General features: G+C 42.6%; 1 protein-coding gene across 1 annotated transcript in view; it reads left to right on the top strand.

Annotated features, from left to right (window-relative positions):
• The first annotated feature begins 276 nt into the window (after positions 1-276).
• The window catches only part of IL5RA (interleukin 5 receptor subunit alpha), a 63568-nt gene continuing 45344 nt past the window's right edge, over positions 277-18500 (top strand). The window contains exon 1 of the mRNA XM_025376670.1: positions 277-330. The gene's annotated coding sequence lies outside the window, so the exon portion shown is untranslated. The remainder of the gene's footprint in view (positions 331-18500) is intronic.

Consider the following 18500-nt stretch of genomic DNA (forward strand, 5'->3'; position numbering starts at 1 on the left):
GGAAGTCGCGGCAGGGCGAGGGCGGAGGCGGGGCCCGGACCGAAGGGCTTCCGGCTTCCCTCGCCCCTCCCCACGGTGAGGCTAAACTCTGAGCCGGTTTCCCCGCCCCGCCGAGGCCCGCCTGGGTGAAGCGGAGCCTCGGGGGACCCTGAGGAAACCGAAGCGCCTACGTTTAATTGCGCGCCTCTTACTGCACCTCTGGCTGGCCCTGACCTGCTCAGAGGCCCATCTGCGCGGTATGCCTGTGCGATCTGGGACAACTGGCAGCTGTCTTCCTTTTCAAAATGAGACTGTTAATAAAACCTACCCCAGGGTAGGACGGATTGTTCGGTAAATGTTATTTTATTCTTGTTTAACTATTCTGTACTCTAATCTCTGCATAGGGTTAAGTCCACAGTTGACAGAGTCACACACATTCGAAATCTAAGCCCTCCGGTCCTATGAAATTACTCGGCATATTTTATTTTCTTACCTGGTTTGTGTAACCATTGGCCTCCTTGGCCTGGAGGCTTCCCAGCTGTAAAGTGGAGAACTTAGATTTGAGTCAGTTCATTAATTTTTTCTAGAGCGGAGAAGAGCAAAGAGAGTGGCAAAGGAGTAGGAGTACAGCCCTTGAGCCCTTAAAGTGCGAAAATGTGTAGTTTTTGTTTGTTTGTTTATGAGACGGAGTTTCGCTCTTATTGCCCAGGCTGGAGTGCAGTGGCATGATCTGGGCTCACTGCAACCTCTGGCTTCCAGTTTCAAGCTATTCTCCTGCCTCATCCTCCGGAGTAGCTGGAATTACAGGTGTCTGTCACGACGCCCAGCTAATTTTTAGTAGAGACGGGGTTTCACCATGTTGGCCAAGCTGGTCTCGAACTCCTGACCTAGTGTTCCACAGGCCTTGGCCTCCCAAAGTGCTGGGATTACAGGTGTGAGCCACTGTGCCCGGCTGAAAATGTGTAGTCTTTTAAGTGTAACTTTACATCACTTAGCTTTCCCTAAACTTTTCCTAGAAAAATGTATGTGCATGCTGTTTCTGTTCTTTTGCCCGCCCCACATGCCTACTTGTTCTTCCTAAACTTTTCAGCCCCACTCTCCGTAGACTCCCTAAAATGTAAAAACATTTTACTAAAAAGTAAAATGTTCAATTACCACACCTCTTCAAGGTGTTAAATATCCTGTTTCTGGAAGCACAGGACTGGCTTTCCAAATTGACATTCAGATGCACAGCATTGATATAATCCGGTGCCTTAACAGAACAAGGAAAGCCCCAAATCATCCTTTCAGGCTTGTGTCCTGTTTCTCACCACCATGACCCTAGACAAACTGGACCAAACTCTCCGTTGCTGTACCCACCTAGAATAGATTCTCCAAATCACCACCAATGAAGGCAACACTAATGTAACTATTATAACTTACTTCGTACCACTTACTGTGCTGGGCACCCTCAACAATTTCTGGCCTTGTAAATATATAGTTTATATATGCATGTGTATATACAGTTGTCCTTCGTATCCATGGGGTATTGGTTCCAGAACATCACCCCAACCAGTGTTCAAGTTCTTTATATGAAATGGCATAGTATTTGCATATAGCCTATACACATTCTGTAGTGTCAGGCCTCTGAGCCAAAGCTAAGCCATCATATCCCCTGTGACCTGCACGTACACATCCAGATGGCTGGTTCCTGCCTTAACTGATGACATTCCACCACAAAAGAAGTGAAAATGGCCCGTTCCTGCCTTAACTGATGACATTACCATGTGAAATTCCTTTTCCTGGCTCATCCTGGCTCAAAAGCTCCCCCACTGAGCACCTTGTCACCCCCCACCCTTGCCTGCTAGAGAACAACCCCCTTTGACTGTAATTTTCCTTTACCTACCCAAATCCTATAAAACGACCCCAACCCTATCTCCCTTCGCTGACTCTCTTTTCGGACTCAGCCCGCCTGCACCCAGGTGATTAAAAAGCTTTATTGCTTACACAAAGCCTGTTTGGTGGTCCCTTCATATGGACGTGCATGACATTTTGGTGCTGTGACTCAGAGTGGAGGACCTCCCTTGGGAGATCAATCCCCTGTCCTCCTGCTCTTTGCTCCGTGAGAAAGATCCACCTTGGGTCCTCAGACCGACCAGCCCAAGGAACATCTCACCAATTTTAAATCCGGTAAGCGGCCTCTTTTTGCTCTCTTCTCTGACCTCTCTCACTATCCCTCAACCTCTTTCTCCTTTCAATCTTGGCGCCATACTTCAATCTCTCCCTTCTCTTAATTTCAGTTCCTTTCCTTTTCTAGTAGAGACGAGACACTTTTTTAGCCATGGACCCAAAACTCCGGCGCCAGTCACGGACTCTGGAAGACAGTCTTCGCTTTGTGTTTAAATCACACGGGGATGCCTGCTTGATTATTCACCCACATTTCAGAGGTGTCTGACCATGTAGGGATGCCTGCCTTGGTCCTTTACCCTTAGCGGCAAGTGCAACTTTTCTGGGGGGCAAGAACCCTCCCAACCCCTTCTCTCCCTGTCTCTACCCATCCTCTGCATTTCTGGGAGGCAAGAACCTCCCGACCCCTTTCCCACTTTTCTGAAGGGCGAGAACACCCTGACCCCTTATGTCCATGTCTCGACCCCTTTCCCACTTTTCTGGAGGGCAAGAACCCCCCCCCCAACCCCTTCTCTCCGTGTCTCTACTCTCTCTTTTCTCTAGGCTTGCCTCCTTCACTATGGGCAACCTTCCACCCTCCATTCCTCCTTCTTCTCCCTTAGCCTGTGTTCTCAAGAACTTAAAACCTCTTCAACTCACACCTGACCTAAAACCTAAATGCCTTTTATTCTTCTACAGTGCGGCTTGACCCCAATACAAACTCAACAGTAATTCCAAATAGCCAGAAAACGGCACTTTCGATTTTTCCATCCTATAAGATCTAAATAATTCTTGTCATAAAATGGGCAAACAGTCTGAGGTGCCTGATGTCCAGGCATTCTTTTACACATCAGTCCCTCCTTAGTCTCTGTTACCAATGCAAATCGTTCCAAATCTTCCTTCTTTCCCTCCCGCCTGTCCCCTCAGTCCCAACCCCAAGTGTCGCTGAGTCTTTCTAATCTTCCTTTTCTACAGACCCATCTGACCTCTCCTGTCCTCGCCAGGCTGAGCTAGGTCCCAATTTTTCATCAGCCTCTGCTCCCCTACCCTATAATCCTTTTATCACCTCCCATCCTCACACCCTGTCTAGCTTACAGTTTCGTTCCTCGACTAGCCCTCCCCGACCTGCCCAGCAATTTCCTCTTAAAAAGGTGACTAGAGCTAAAGACATAGTGAAGGTTAATGCTCCTTTTTCTTTATCCGACCTCTCCCAAATCAGTTAGCGTTTAGGCTCTTTTTCATCAAATATGAAAAACCCAGCCCAGTTCATGACTCGTTTAGCAGCAACCTTCAACCCTGAGACACTTTACAGCCCTAGACCCTAAAAGGCCAAAAGGCCGTCTTATTCTCAGTATATATTTTATTACCCAATCTGCTCCCAACATTAAATAAAACCCAAAAAATTAAATTCCAGCCTTCAAACCCCACAACAGGACTTAATTAACCTCGTCTTCAAGGTATACAATAATAAAGTAGAGGCAGCCAAGTAGCAATGTATATCTGAGTTGCAATTCCTTGCTTCCACTGTGAGAGAAACCCCAGTCACATCTCCAGCACACAAGAACTCCAAACGCCTGAGCTGCAGCTGCCAGAGATTCCTCCAGAACATCCTCCCCCAGGAGCTTGCTTCAAGTGCCAGAAATCTGGCCACTAGGCCAAGGAATGTCCTCAGTCCAGGATTCCTCCTAAACCATGTCCCATCTGTGCGAGACCCCACTGAAAATAGGACTGTTCAACTCACCTGGCAGCCACTTCCAGAGCCCTTGGAACTCTAGCCCAAGGCTCTCTTGACTCCTTCCCAGATCTTCTCGACTTAGCAGCTGAAGACTGACACTGCCCGATCACCTCGGAAGCCTACAGGACCATCCCAGACACTCTAGGTAACTGTCACAGTGGAAGGTAAATCTGTACCCTTCTTAATCAATACCGAGGCTACCCACTCCACATTACCTTCTTTTCAAAGGCCTGTTTCCCTTGCCTCCATAATTGTTGTGGGTATTGACAGCCAAGTTTCTAAACCTCTTATAACTCCCAAACTCTGGTGCCAACTTGGACAACATTCTTTAATGCACTCCTTTTTAGTTATCCCCACCTGCCCGGTTCCCTTATTAGGCCAAGACATTTTAACTAAATTATCTGCTTCCCTGACTATTCCTAGGTTACAGCCACACCTCATTGCCGCCTTTTCCCCCAGTTTAGAGCCTCCTTCGCATCCTCCCTTGTGTCTCCCCACCTTAACCCACAAGTATCGGACATCTCTACTTCCTCCTTAGAGACCAATCATGCACCCCTTACCATCTCATTAAAACTTAATCACCCTTACCCCACTCAACGCCAATATCCCATCCCACAGCATGCTTTAAAAGGATTAAAGCCTGTTATCACTCACCTGTTAGAGCATGGCTTTTTAAAGCCTGTAAACTCCCCTTACAATTCCCCCATTTTACCTGTCCTAAAACCAGACAAGGCTTACAGGTTAGTTCAGGATCTGCGCCTTATCAATCAAATTGTTTTGCCTATCCACCTCATGGTGCCAAACCCATACACTCTCCTATACTCAATACCTCCCTCCACAACCCATTATTCATTATTCTGTTCTAGATCTCAAACATAACTTTCTTTACTATTCCTTTGCACCACTCATCCCAGCCTCTCTTCACTTTCACTTGGACTGACCCTGACACCCATCAGGCTCAGCAAATTACCTGGGCTGTACTGCCGCAAGGATTTATAGACAGCCCCCATTACTTCAGTCAAGCCCAAATTTCTTCCTCATCTGTCACCTATCTCGGCATAATTCTCATAAAAACACATGTGCTCTCCCTGCTGATCGTGTCCAGCAAATCTCCCTAACCCCAATCCCTTCTACAAAACAACTCCTTTCCTTCCTAGGCATAGTTAGTAAGGTCAGAATTCTTACACAAGAGCCAGGACCACGTCCTGTAGCCTTTCTGTCCAAACAACTTGAACTTACTGTTTTAGCCTAGCCCTCATATCTGTGTGCAGCGGCTGCCGCTGCCTTAATACTTTTAGAGGCCTAAAAATCACAAACTATGCTCAACTCACTCTCTACAGTTCTCATAACTTCCAAAATCTATTTTCTTCCTCCCATGTGATGCATATACTTTCTGCTCCCTGACTCCTTCAGCTATACTCACTCTTTGTTGAGTCTCAAACAATTACCCTTGTTCCTGGCCCGGACTTCAGTCCGGCCTCTCACATTATTCCAGATACCACACCTGACCCTTATGACTACATCTCTCTGATCCACCTGACATTCACCCCATTTCCCCATATTTCCTTCTTCCCTGTTCCTCACCCTGATCACATTTAGTTTATTGATGGCAGTTCCACCAGGCCTAATCGCCACTCACCAGCAAAGGCAGGCTATGCAATAGTATCTTCCACATCTATCATTGAGGCTACCGCTCTGCCACCCTCCACTACCTCTCAGCAAGCCCTAGTTGCCTTAACTCAGGCCCTCACTCTTGCAAAAGGACCACGCGTCAGTATTTATACTGACTAAATATGCCTTCCATTTCCTGCACCACCATGCTGTTATATAGGCTGAAAGAGATTTCCACACTATGCAAAGGTCCTCCATCATTAATGCCTCTTTAATAAAGACACTTCTCAAAGCCGCTTTACTTCCAAAGGAAGCTACAGTCATTCACTGCAAGGGCCATCAAAAGGCATCAGATCCCATCGCTCAGGAAAATGCTTATGCTGATAAGTTAGCTAAAAAAGCAGCTAGAATTCCAACTTCTGTCCCTCACAGTCAGTTTTTATCTTTCACATTAGTCACCCCCACCTACTCCCCTGCTGAAACTTCCACCTATCAATCTCTTCCCACACAAGGCAAATGGTTCTTAGACCAAGGAAAATATCTCCTTCCCCCTCACAGGCCCATTCTACTCTGTCGTCATTTCGTAACCTCTTGCATGTAGGTTACAAGCCGCTAGCCCGTCCCTTAGAACCTCTCATTTCCTTTCCATCATGGAAATCTATCCTCAAGGAAATCACTTCTCAATGTTCTACCTGCTATTCTTCTACTCCTCAAGAATATCCCAAGCCCCTTCCCTTCCCTACACATCAAGCTCAAGGTTTTCCCCCCGCCCAGGACTGGCAAATTGCCTTTACTCACATGCCTCCAGTCAGGAAACTAAAATACCTCTTGGTCTAGGTAGATACTTTCACTGGATAGGTAGAGGCCTTTCCCACAGGGTCTGAGAGGGCCACTGCAGTCATTTCTTCCCTTCTGTCAGACATAATTCCTCGGTTTGGCCTTCCCACCTCTATATAGTCCAATAGCAGACCGGCCTTTATTAGTCAAATCACCCAAGCAGTTTTTCAGGCTCTTGGTATTCAGTGAAACCTTTATATCCTTTACCATCCTCAGTCTTCAGGAAAAGTAGAATGGACTAATGGTCTTTTAAAAACACACCTCACCAAGCTCAGTCACCAACTTAAAAAGGACTGGACAATACTTTTACCACTTTCCCTTCTCAGAATTCAGGCCTGTCCTCAGAACGCTACAGGTTCCAGCCCATTTGAGCTCCTGTGTGGACACTCCTCTTTATTAGGTCCCAGTCTCATTCCAGACACCAGCCCAACTTGAACTGCACCCCAAAAACTTGGATAGAGCCTAAAAAGTCACCAACCAAGCAAGTAATTACACTGAACCCCCTTAGACTCTCTCTAATTGGATGTCCTAGGTCCTCCCAATTCTTAGTCCTTTAATACCTGTTTTTTCTCCTCTTATTCGGAGCTTGTGTCTTCCATTTAGTTTTTCAATTTAGACAAAACCGCATCCAGGCCATCACCAATCATTCTATATGACAAATGCTCCTTCTAACAACCCCACAGTATCGCCTCTTACCACAAAATCTTCCTTCAGCTTAATCTCTCCCACTCTAGGTTCCCATGCTGCCCCTAATCCCTCTTGAAGCAGCCCTGAGAAACATTGCCCATTATCTCTCCATACCACCCCCCCAAAAATTTTCACCGCCCCAACACTTCAACACTATTTTGTTTAATTTTTCTTATTAATACAAGAAGATAAGAATGTCAAGCCTCTGAGCCAAAGCTAAGCCATCATATCCCCTGTGACCTGCATGTACACATCCAGATGGCTGATTCCTGCCTTAACTGATGACATTACCTTGTGAAATTCCTTTTCCTGGCTCATCCTGGCTCAAAAGCTCCCCCACTGAGCACCTTGTGACCCCCTACTCCTACTCGCCAGAGAACAAACCCCTTTGACTGTAATTTTCCTTTACCTACCCTATAAAACGGCCCCACCTCTATCTCCCTTCGCTGACTGTCTTTTCGGATTCAGCCTACCTGCGCCCAGGTGATTAAAAAGCTTTATTGCTCACACAAAGCCTGTTTGGTGGTCTCTTCACACGGATGCACATGACATGTAGTATACTTTAAATCATGTCTAGATTACTTATAATACCTGATATAATATAAATGCTATATAAACAGTTGTTATGCTATATTGCTTTTTTTGTCTTTTTTAATTGCTATTTAATTTTTTTTTTTTTTTTTTTGAGATGGAGTTTCACTCTGTCACCCAGGCTGGAGTACAGTGGCACGATCTCAGCTCACTGAAACCTCTGCCTTCCAGTTTCAAGTGATTCTTCTGCCTCAGCCTCCCGAGTAGCTGGGATTACAGGTGCCCGCCACCACACCCGGCTAATTTTTGTGTTTTTAGTAGAGACAGGGTTTTACCACGTTGGTCAGGCTGGTCTTGAACTGCTGACCTCAGGTGACCCACCCACCTCAGCCTCCCAAAGTGCTGGGATTACAGATGTGAGCCACTGTGCCCAGCCTTACTTAATATTTTGACCTATGGCTGGTTGAATCCACTGATGGAGAACCCATGGCTATGGAAGGCCAACTGGAGAAAGAGAGAGAGAGCGAGAGAGAGAGAGAGAGGAGAAAGAGACAAAGTAAGAGAATTCCTACTGTACTGGCCAAGAAAATGAAATGAAAACAGGGATATTACTACAGATCATATAGACATTAGTAGGAGATATTATAAACAATTTTATGCCAATTAATTTGACAGTGTAGATGCAATGCACCAATTCTTTAAAAAAGACAATTTATCAGAGCTGAAATAGGGTAGAATTTAAAAATCTGAATAGCTCTTCATGTTTAAAGAAATTGAATGTTGTTCAACAGACTTCCCACAAAGAGAATTCCAGGCCCAGATGGTTTCAGTGGTCAAATTTATCAAACATATAAGAAAGAAAGAACTCCAGTCTTGTGCAAAGTTTGTTTAGAAAATAGAGGAGGAAACAGTTTTCCTCTCCTTTTGAGGCCAGCATAACCCAAATAACATAAAATCAGTGCTACAAAAAAAAAAAAAAATTAATTAATATACAGCTTAATAGACCACATGACCATAGAAACAAAAAAACTTTAATAAAATGTCAGCAAATTGAATCCAACAGTGTATATAGAAAGATAATATATCATGATCAATTTGGGTTTATCCCAAATGCACGGAATGCAGGGTAGATTTAATGATCTAAAACCAATCAACGTAATTCACCATATTAACTGAAAAAGAAAAACTGTCATCATCACAATAAATGTAGAAAGACCACTTAAAATTCAATCCCTACTCAAAAACTGCCAAAAAAATAAGATTAGAAGGGACTTCCTTAATATGGTAAAGGCCATTCATGAAAAATCTATAGCCAATATCAGACTTAATGGTAATATATTGAACACTCGCCCCCTCATATCAGGAACAAGGCAAGGATGCCCCATCTTACCACTTTTTCTCAACATTTGTCTATCACTATTAACAAAGCAAGAAAAAGATACGGAAAGTGTAACAATTCAGAAGGAAGTAAAATTGTCCCTATTTTAAGATGACATGATGGTGTTTTTACACAGAAATCATAGGAACTGACAAAACTACTAGAACTAACAAGTAAATTTAGGAAGGTCTCAGGATACCAGGTTAATATACATAAATCAATTCTATTTTTATATACTATCAGCAAAAATATAGTATGTAAAAATATATATCACATATGAAGAAATAATTGTAATAAGAGAAGCTATATGGTTAGCAACCAAACATATGTAAAGATACTCAACATCATCAATCACTAAGAGGCCAGATATGGTGGCCCTTGCCTGTAATCCCAACACTTTGGGAAGTGAAGGTGGGAGGATTGCTTGAGCCCAGGAGTTTGAGACCAGCCTGGGCAATATAATGAGACCCTTTCTCTATAATTTTTTTTTTTTAATAGCCAGGGTTGGTATTGTGTGCCTGTATTCCCAGTTACTCAGGAGGCTGAAGTGGGAGAACCACTTCAAACCCAGGAGGTCCAGGCTGCATTGAGCTGTGATTACACCACTGCATTCCAGCCTGGACAACAGAGTGAGACCTTGTCTAAAATAATAATATAATATAATATAATATAATACAATATAATATAATATAATATAATATATAAAATCATTAGGGGAATACAAATTATACAACAATGAGATACCTTTTGGTTTTTTTAAGATGGAGTCTCACTCTTTTTCCTAGACTGGAGTGCAATGGCATGGTCTCGGCTCACTGCAACCTACGCCTGCCGGGTTCAAGCAGTCTCCTGCCTCAGCCTTCTGAGTAGTTGGGATTACAGGCATGTGGCACCACACATGACTAATTTTTGTATTTTTAGTAGAGACAGGGTTTCACTATGTTGGCCAGGCTCGTCTAGAACTCCTGACCTTGTGATCTGCCGCCTCAGCCTCCCAAAGTGCTGGGATTACAGGCATGAGACACTATGCCTGGCCAACAATGAGATAACTTTACATACCCATTAGAATGTCTAAAATTGAAAAACCTGGAAATAGCAAGTGCTGATGAGGATGAAGAGCAACTGCAACTCTCATACACCGTGGGTGGGAACACAAACTGGCCCAGTCACTTTGGTAAACAGTTTACTGGTATCTGATAAGACTAGCTATACATATACCTTATGGCCCAGGAATCCACTCCTAGATATTTACCTGAGAGAAATAAAAAACTTATGGTCACACTAAAATGTGTTGAGTGGTGTAGTCACAAATTATTCCAAACTGGAAATAACCCAGATTTCTTCCAGCAGATGAATGGATAAGCAACCTGGAGCATATCCGTACAATGGAATACTACTGAACAAGAAAGAACAAACTTCTGATACACATAGCAACACATCTGAGTCTCAAGTGAAGAAAGCCACTTTCAAGAGGCTGCATATAACAGACTCCATTCATAAGACACCCAGAAAAGGCAAAACTATAGGTCGGGCGCAGTGGCTCATGCCTGTAATCCCAGCACTTTGGGAGGCCAAGGTGGGCAGATCACGAGGCCAGGAGTTCAAGACCAGCCTGGCCATGGTGAAACCCCATCTCCACAAAAAAAATACAAAAATTAGCTGGGCGTGGTGGTGGGTGTCTATAATCCCAGCTACTCGGGAGGCTGAGGCAGAAGAAGTGATTGAACCAGGGAGGCGGGGGTTGCTGTGAGCTGAGATCGCACCATTGCACTCCAGCCTTGGAAAAGGGGAAAGGCCCAAAAAAAAAAAAAAAAAAAAAAAAAAAAAAAGAAAAAGGGAAAACTGCTGAGACAAAAAACAGATCAGTTCTTGCCAGGGGCTCAAGATGGGAGGAGGTATTTACTACAAAAGCACATGAGAATAGTGAGGGGAGAGAAAGATGATAGAATTTTTCTATGTTTTGATTATAATGGTGATTAAATAACTCTGTATTTGCCATAATGCATAGAACAGTATTGTATTAGTCCATTCTCACACTGCTATAAAGAAATACTTGAGATTGGGTAATTCATAAAGAAAAGAGGTTTAATTGGCTCATGGTTTGGTAGGCTGTACAGGAAGCATGGCTGGGGACGCCTCCAGAAACCTGCAGTCATGGTGGAAGGTGAAGGGGAAGTAGGCTCCTCTTACATGGCCAGAGCAGGAAAAAGGGGTGGTGGGGAGGTACTACATACTTGTAAATTGCCAGATCTCATTGCAACTCACTATCAGGACATGGCCAGAGCAGGAAAAAGGGCTGGTGGGGAGGTACTACGCTCTTGTAAATTGCCAGATCTCACTGCAACTCACTATCAGGAGAACAGCACTAAAGGGGAAATCCACCCCCATGACCCAGTCACTTCCCACCAGGCCCCACCTCCAATATTAGAGATTACAATTTGATGAGAGATTTGAATGGGGACAAAGACCCAAACCATACCAACTACATTTAAAAGGTAAACTTTCCTGCTTATAAATTATAGCTCAATAAACCTCCCCCCAAAAGTAATTACATTTTTATATATTAGCAAAAAAAATTAAGAACATGAAACTTAATTCAATTATTGAAGCATGTACCTATGAAAGCAGGACAGAACTTTGAGGCCATTAAACTAAAGGGGGAAAGAACTCTGGACAGAATGCCCAGTTCAACCCCTTAGGACATGGTGAAGACAACCAAAGCAATCTCAAACTCCTCTCTCCCACACAAGACATTTTCTATTATCTCTTAATATACACCCATCCTAAAGGAAATAAAACTTTATCTGCAAAGGAACTGACGTTTACTGCACAGAAATCCTACTGGAAATACTCTCTTTCTGTAGGACATACCCAAAAGTAAATACCATAGACATGGAGTACTGTTAGCATCTGGCAAGTTCACACCTTTCTAGGGAAACACCACAGTCATGAATATTATTCTTCAGTTAGAAGGCTACACATTATTAAATAAATTCAGGAGGCCACGAGTGGTGGCTCACACCTGTAATCCCAGCAATTTGGGAGGCTGAGACATGCAGATCACTTGAGGCCAGGAGTTCAAGACCAGCCCGGCCAACTTGGTGAAACTCTGTTTCTACTAAAAAAAAGAATAATAATACAAAAACTATCTGGGCATGATGGCACATGCCTGAAATCCCAGCTACTCGGGAGGCTGAAGCAAGAGAATTGCTCAAACGCGGGAGGCGGAGGTTGCAGTGAGCCGATATCCCACCACTGCACTCCAGCCTGGGCGATAGAGCGAGACTCTGTCTCAGAAAAAAAAAAAAAAAAAAAAAATCAGAAAAGTAAGGTAAGAACAGCTTAGAAATATATATCAATATTTCTTAGATACACCAATGTTAGGTCTGAATGCTAGTTTGAGTGTCCTTCAGTGCTTACTAGAGATGCCCTCAAGAGTTTAGCAATTGCCTCAAAGGGTTTCCATCTTTCTTCATAGTAAACCAGATCTTAGATCTTGTTGTTTGTATATCTTTGTATGTCTCCTGGTTTATCTAAATTTTGACTGTGTGTCTGTGACACTGATTCATTCTGCACACTGGAGAGAGAAGCAATGGAACACAGAGAGAAGTTGTGAATGTAACATTACTTCCATTCATTGATGCACTCATTCATTCGCCAGATGTTTCAGTGCTCAGGATTTGCCAGTGGCATGGGTAAGAATAAGGCTTCTTACCAATTGTATTGTGTTTAGAACAGTGCCAGGCATTTTATTTCGATTAACTTGTTTAATCTTCACAAACATCCAATTAGGTACTTTATAGAAGAGGAAACTGAGGCATAGAGAGGTTTATTTGTCTAAGGTCCTACAGAGAGTAAGTGGCACAAGCAGAATTTGAACCCAGACATTCTGCCTCAAAACCACCATTGAACACTGATAAGGCTGGAGACGAAGGCAGGGACTAGAGCATGCAGTGCTGGGTGCTTCACAGATCGACATTTGGATTTAATTTTAATGGCAATAGCAAAACATTAAAGGTTTTTCAAAGCAGGAGTTTTCATAAACCTATTTGTGCTTTCCTGCAATCAGGCACACTGCAGCATGAAAATGGGTTGGAGAGCCCAGGCAAGAAGCTGGGGCAGTTGTGCCCAGGAGGGTGGGCCAGGATGCTGCCACAGCGGGGAAGAGAAGTGAGTGGATACTAGAGTCAAACTGGAAGGCTATGAGGGTGGAATGGAATGAGACATGAGGAAAAGAGGAAATCACCCATGACCCCTGCATTCATTGCCTATGGCTGCTGTGACAAATTACCACAAACTTCATGGCTTATAACCACATTACTGTATCATCTCATAGTCCTGGAGGTCAGAAGTCTAAAATGGGTCCACAGGACTGCCTACCACAACCTCTGAGCCTGAGCTTTAGTAACTTAGTGGATGAAAAGATAACAGGACTATCAAGGAAAATGATGTCAAAAAGAATTGATGGCTCGACTTAGCATTAACTGCATCAGCCTCAATGCTGAATACTTTCTCTATTTCCCCTCCTTTCTGGGTTTTAGGCAGGTAGTTCAATTTCATTTCTTCATTTAATTTTTTATTTTACTTTTTTTTTTTTTTTAACATGGAGTTTCACTCTGTCTCCCAGGCTGGAGTGCAGTGGTGTGATCTCGGATCACTACAAACTCTGCCTCCCGAGTTTAAGCGTTTCTCCTGCGTCAGCCTCCAGAGTAGCTGGGATTATAGGCGCCCACCACCACGCCCCACTAATTTTTGTATTTTTAGTAGAGATGAGGTTTCATCATGTTGGCCAGGCTGGTCTGGAACTCCTGACCTTAGGTGATCCGCCCACCTCAGCCTCCCAAAGTGCTGGGATTACAGGCATGAGCCACAGGTAGTTCAATTTCAAATGAAAACCCACAGCTGAGTAGAGGTAGACCCATCAAAAAGCAGGGTGAGACCTTTCTGATGGAGTTTGCCACTGCCCACCAGCACTTACTCCAGGACTGTCCCCTCCACATCAGCCTTCCCTAATATATCACTGTTCCCAGTGCACTTATATTTTAAAATGGGACAGAGAAGGAAGAATAATGCTTTCCATAAAATATGAATTAGGCTGGGTGCAGTGGCTCACACCTGCAATCCCAGCACTTTGGGAGGCCAAAGTTGGAGGATCACTTGAGCTAAGGAATTAAGAGACCAGCCCAGGCAACATGGCCAGACCTTGTCTCTACTAAAAATAGATTTTTAAAAAAATCAGCCAGGTCTGGTGGCACAAGTCTGTAGTCCCAGCTCCTTGGGAGGCTAAGGCAGGAGGATCACTTGAGCCCAGGAGATTGAGGCTGCCGTGAGTCACGATTGTACCACTGCACTCCAGCCTCAGCAACCTAGCAAGATTCCAACTCAAAAATAAATAAAATAGGACAGTGAAGGGAAAATAATGCTTTCCATAAAAATATGAATTAGGCTGGGCACAGTGGCTCACACCTGTAATCCTAGAATTTAAGGAGGCCAAGGCAGGAAGATCATTTGAGCCCAGGAGTTTGAGACTAACCTGGGTAACAGTGTGTCTCTGTCTCTGCAAAAACTTAAATTATAGCACTTTAGGCCTCCTGGGGAAGATATTTGAGGCAATATTTAGACAAGTCAGAAAAACATAAATATGAGCTATTTTTAATATTCTGCAATTTATTCACACCCCTCCCCACCCTCACTTTTCATTGTAAATGACACTGAGTAATTTGTTTAAAAGAACAAGTTCTGTTTCAAGAATGTGTTCTTTCTTTGAAACAACAAAAAGTACCTGTTTGGAGAAAAAGTCATTGCTAGTTTTGTTCTCATAAAAGTTTAATAGAAGGCAACCAAAGTTTAAGATCTCCCAGAGGACAAATAAAGATATTTCTCAGCAAATGTAGAATCGCAATTTTCATTGGTGCTGGGGGATTTTACACACAAATGCAATTTTATTTTACATTTAAAAGAGGTAAGTAAATAGACAAATCAATTTTAGCTGCTCTGAAATGTCATACTGGGTCATTAATTTTAAAAGATGGGACTTCAATAATAGTTAAAAGAACAAAGGCCCAAGGGTAAAGACTGAGAATAATCACCTTCAAATTTCTGAATTATCAGCAGCCTCAGATCAGAATCAAGGGGAGCCTAATTCAGCTTCCTTGCGATGTTCTCCTGTATTTTTTACCTTCAAAATATAGGTTCAAATGGAATTCCCTTTTACAAAAACAGAAACCCTCTTTCCTTAAAGCACGAGGACCTCCTCTGTGTGCTGGATACTCAGATGAATTCTGGCAAAACCAAGCTCGATAAAATAAAGACCTATTGTCTAATCTGCATTCAGATAGGAGATATGACACTTGCACCTGGCCATCTCTGTGGTGGAGACAGAGATATCAACATAATATTTGGCATGATATAAAATTTAAATAAGGCCAGGCATGGTGGCTCACGCCTGTAATCTCAGCACTTTGGGAGGCCAACGCGGGTTTATCGCTTGAGCTTAGGAATTCGAGACCAGTCTGGGCAATATGGCGAAACCTTCTCTCTACAAAAAATATAAAAATTATCCTGGCATGGTGGTGTGCGCCTGTAGTCCTAGCTACTTGGAGGGCTGAAGCAGGAGGATCACTTGAGCACAGGAGGTCAAACTGCAGTAAGTCATGATTGCACCACTGCACTCCAGTCTGGGAAACAGAGTGAGACCCTCAAAAAACAATTATATATATATAAAAAATATATAATTATATATTTAATTATATATTTATATAGATAATTATATAATTATGTATTTATATAATTATATATAGATAATTTTATATATATATATATAAATAAAACGTTAAGTAGACAAATACAAGCAGCAGTTTAATGCACATTTGAAGGAAAGACAAGAGAGAGAGTGATCTTCCCAAATATGAAATGACATTCAGACTTATTCTGAAATAATCAGGAGTTTCTCAAGAGGAATTCCCCACTCACCACCATCAAATCAGATAGTCCAAGTTAAACAATTGTACTGTTTTGTAAAAATAATAATTATGACAATCATAGAATTAAAGTTTTGCCATTCTAGGCAATGTGAATTTGGAGAGCATGACAAGGAGTCTGTACTATGTAAATTCTGTGAACCTCGGTATACTCATCTGTAAAATAGGTTTATAGGGCTGTGATGTGATCATGTGTATAAGGCAATTGACAGTCCCAGGAAAATGGTAGGTTCTCTTTTGACTGAAATGGGACATTAACCTACATTAAAAACATAAGTTTAGCCCAGGTGTGGTAGCTTACACCTGTAATCCCAGCACTTTGGGAGGCCGAGGTGGGCGGGCCACCTGAGGTCAGGATTTCGAGAGCAGCCTTGCCAACATGGCGAAACCCCATCTGTACTAAAAAATACAAAAAATATTAGCCAGTCGTGGTGGTGCATGCCTGTAGTCCTGGCTACCCAGGAGGCTGAGGCAGGAGAATAGCTTGAACTCAGGAGGCAGAAGTTGCAGTGAGCTGAGATCGCACCATTGCACTCCAGTCTAGGTGACAGAAAGAGACTCCGTCTCAAAATAATGATAATAGTAATAATAATAATGTTTAATTGTATAGTTTTTACTATTGTTTTTACACATTCTGGTTGATTTCCTTTATTTAGTTTTCAGAGCAAAGAACTGGTCTCTGACTAAAGAACTGATAAAAGGACTAAAGAACTGAAAAAAGCTTATGCTACTGAAATGCTTTACTGAATAAAGATATGCTTTTAATTTTAGCTACATGTGACAACTCCACAGGTTGATTTTACACTAGAATTTTTCTGACAACTACCCAGAATTCTGTTTCAATCCTGTGAGGGCATCTAATCTTGCTAGGGTATTCTTTAATGACAGTTTTATTGAGATGTAACTTACATATCATAAAATTCACCTATTAAAGGGTACAAGTCAATGGTTTTAGTATATTCACAGAGTTGGCAACCATCACTACAATCAATTTAAAATATTTTTATTATCTCAGAAGAAAATCTCATACCCATTAGCAGTAACTTCTCATTTTTCCCAAACTCCCTCCATCCCCTGGCAGCCCTAGGCAACCATGCATCTATTTTCTATCACTATAGATTTGCTTATTCTGGACATTTCATGTAAGTGGAATCATGCAGTGTGTGACCTTTTGTGACTGACTTCTTTTACTTAGCTTCGTGTGTTCAAGGTTCATCCATGTTGCAGTATCAGTGCTTTTTTTGATGGCTGAATAGTATTTCATTGCATGGATACACCACATATTCTTTATCTATTCATCAGTTGCTGGACATTTGGGTTGTTTTCACTCTTCAGCCATTATAACTAATTCTTCTGTGAATAGTTACATATAAATTATTATGTAGACACATGATTTTAATTCTCTTGGGTGAGTATTTGCCTAGGAATGGAATTGCTGAGTCGTATGGTAACTTCACATTTAACCTTTTGAGGAACTGCCAGGCTATTTTCCAAATGGGCCGCGTCACTTTACCTCCCCAGCAACAGTATGTGAGGCCTCCAGTGTTCCCACATCTTCATCAACAGTTGTTATTGTCCTTTTCATTTCGGCCATTGGAGTGGGTGTGAAGAGGTATCTCAGTGTGGTTTTAATTTGCATTTCCAATAACTAATGATATTGAACAGATGTTCCTATGCATCTTGGCTATTGGTACATCTTCTCTGGAGATACATCTGTTCAAATTCTTTATCCCATGTTTAAACTGGGTTATTTTACTTTTTTATTTCTTGCGTTCTTTCTTTGAGAAAGGTCTTGCTCTGTCACCCAGACCGGAGTACAGTGGCATGAACAAGACTCACCATAGCCTCAAACTCCTGGGCTCAAGCTATCCTCCCATCTCAACCTCCTGAAGTGCTGGTATTACAGACTAAAGTGGGTCATTTTTCTTTTTATTGTTTGGTTGTAAGAGTTTTTGACGTATTCTAAATAAAATGTCCTTGTCAGATATATCTTTGCAAATATTTTTCCCATGCTGTGGCTTGTCTTTTCACTTTATTTTATTTTGTTTTATTTTATTTTATTTTATTTTAGACATAATCTTGCTCTGTTGCCCAGGCTGGAGTGCAGTGGCACGATCTCAGCTCATTGCAACCTCTGTCTCCTAGGTTCAAGCCATTCTCCTGTCTCAGCCTCCTGAGTAGCTAGGATTAAAGGCACCTGCCACCACACCTGGCTAATTTTTGCATTTTTTAGTAGAGACGGGGTTTCACCATGTTGGCCAGGCTGGTCTTAAACTCCTGACCTCAGGTGATCTGCCTGTCTTGGCTTCCCAAAGTGCTGGAATTAGAGACATGAGCCACTGCATCCTCTTTTCACTTTCTTGATGGTATCCTTTGAAGCACAAAATCTTTTAATTTTGGTGAAATCTATTTATCTATTTTTTTCTTTTATTGTGTCTGCTTTTGTATCTTATTTAAGAAACCATTGGGTGGGCACAGTGGCTCACACCTATAATCCCAGCACTTCGGGAAGCCAAGGCGGTTGTATCACCTGAGATCAGGAGTTCGAGACCAGCCCGGCCAACATGGCAAAACCCCATCTCTACTAAAAATACAAAACTTAGCCAGGTGTGGTGTC

The sequence above is a fragment of the Theropithecus gelada genome, chromosome 2 (assembly GCF_003255815.1).
Source record: "Theropithecus gelada isolate Dixy chromosome 2, Tgel_1.0, whole genome shotgun sequence".
Lineage (NCBI taxonomy): Eukaryota > Metazoa > Chordata > Mammalia > Primates > Cercopithecidae > Theropithecus > Theropithecus gelada.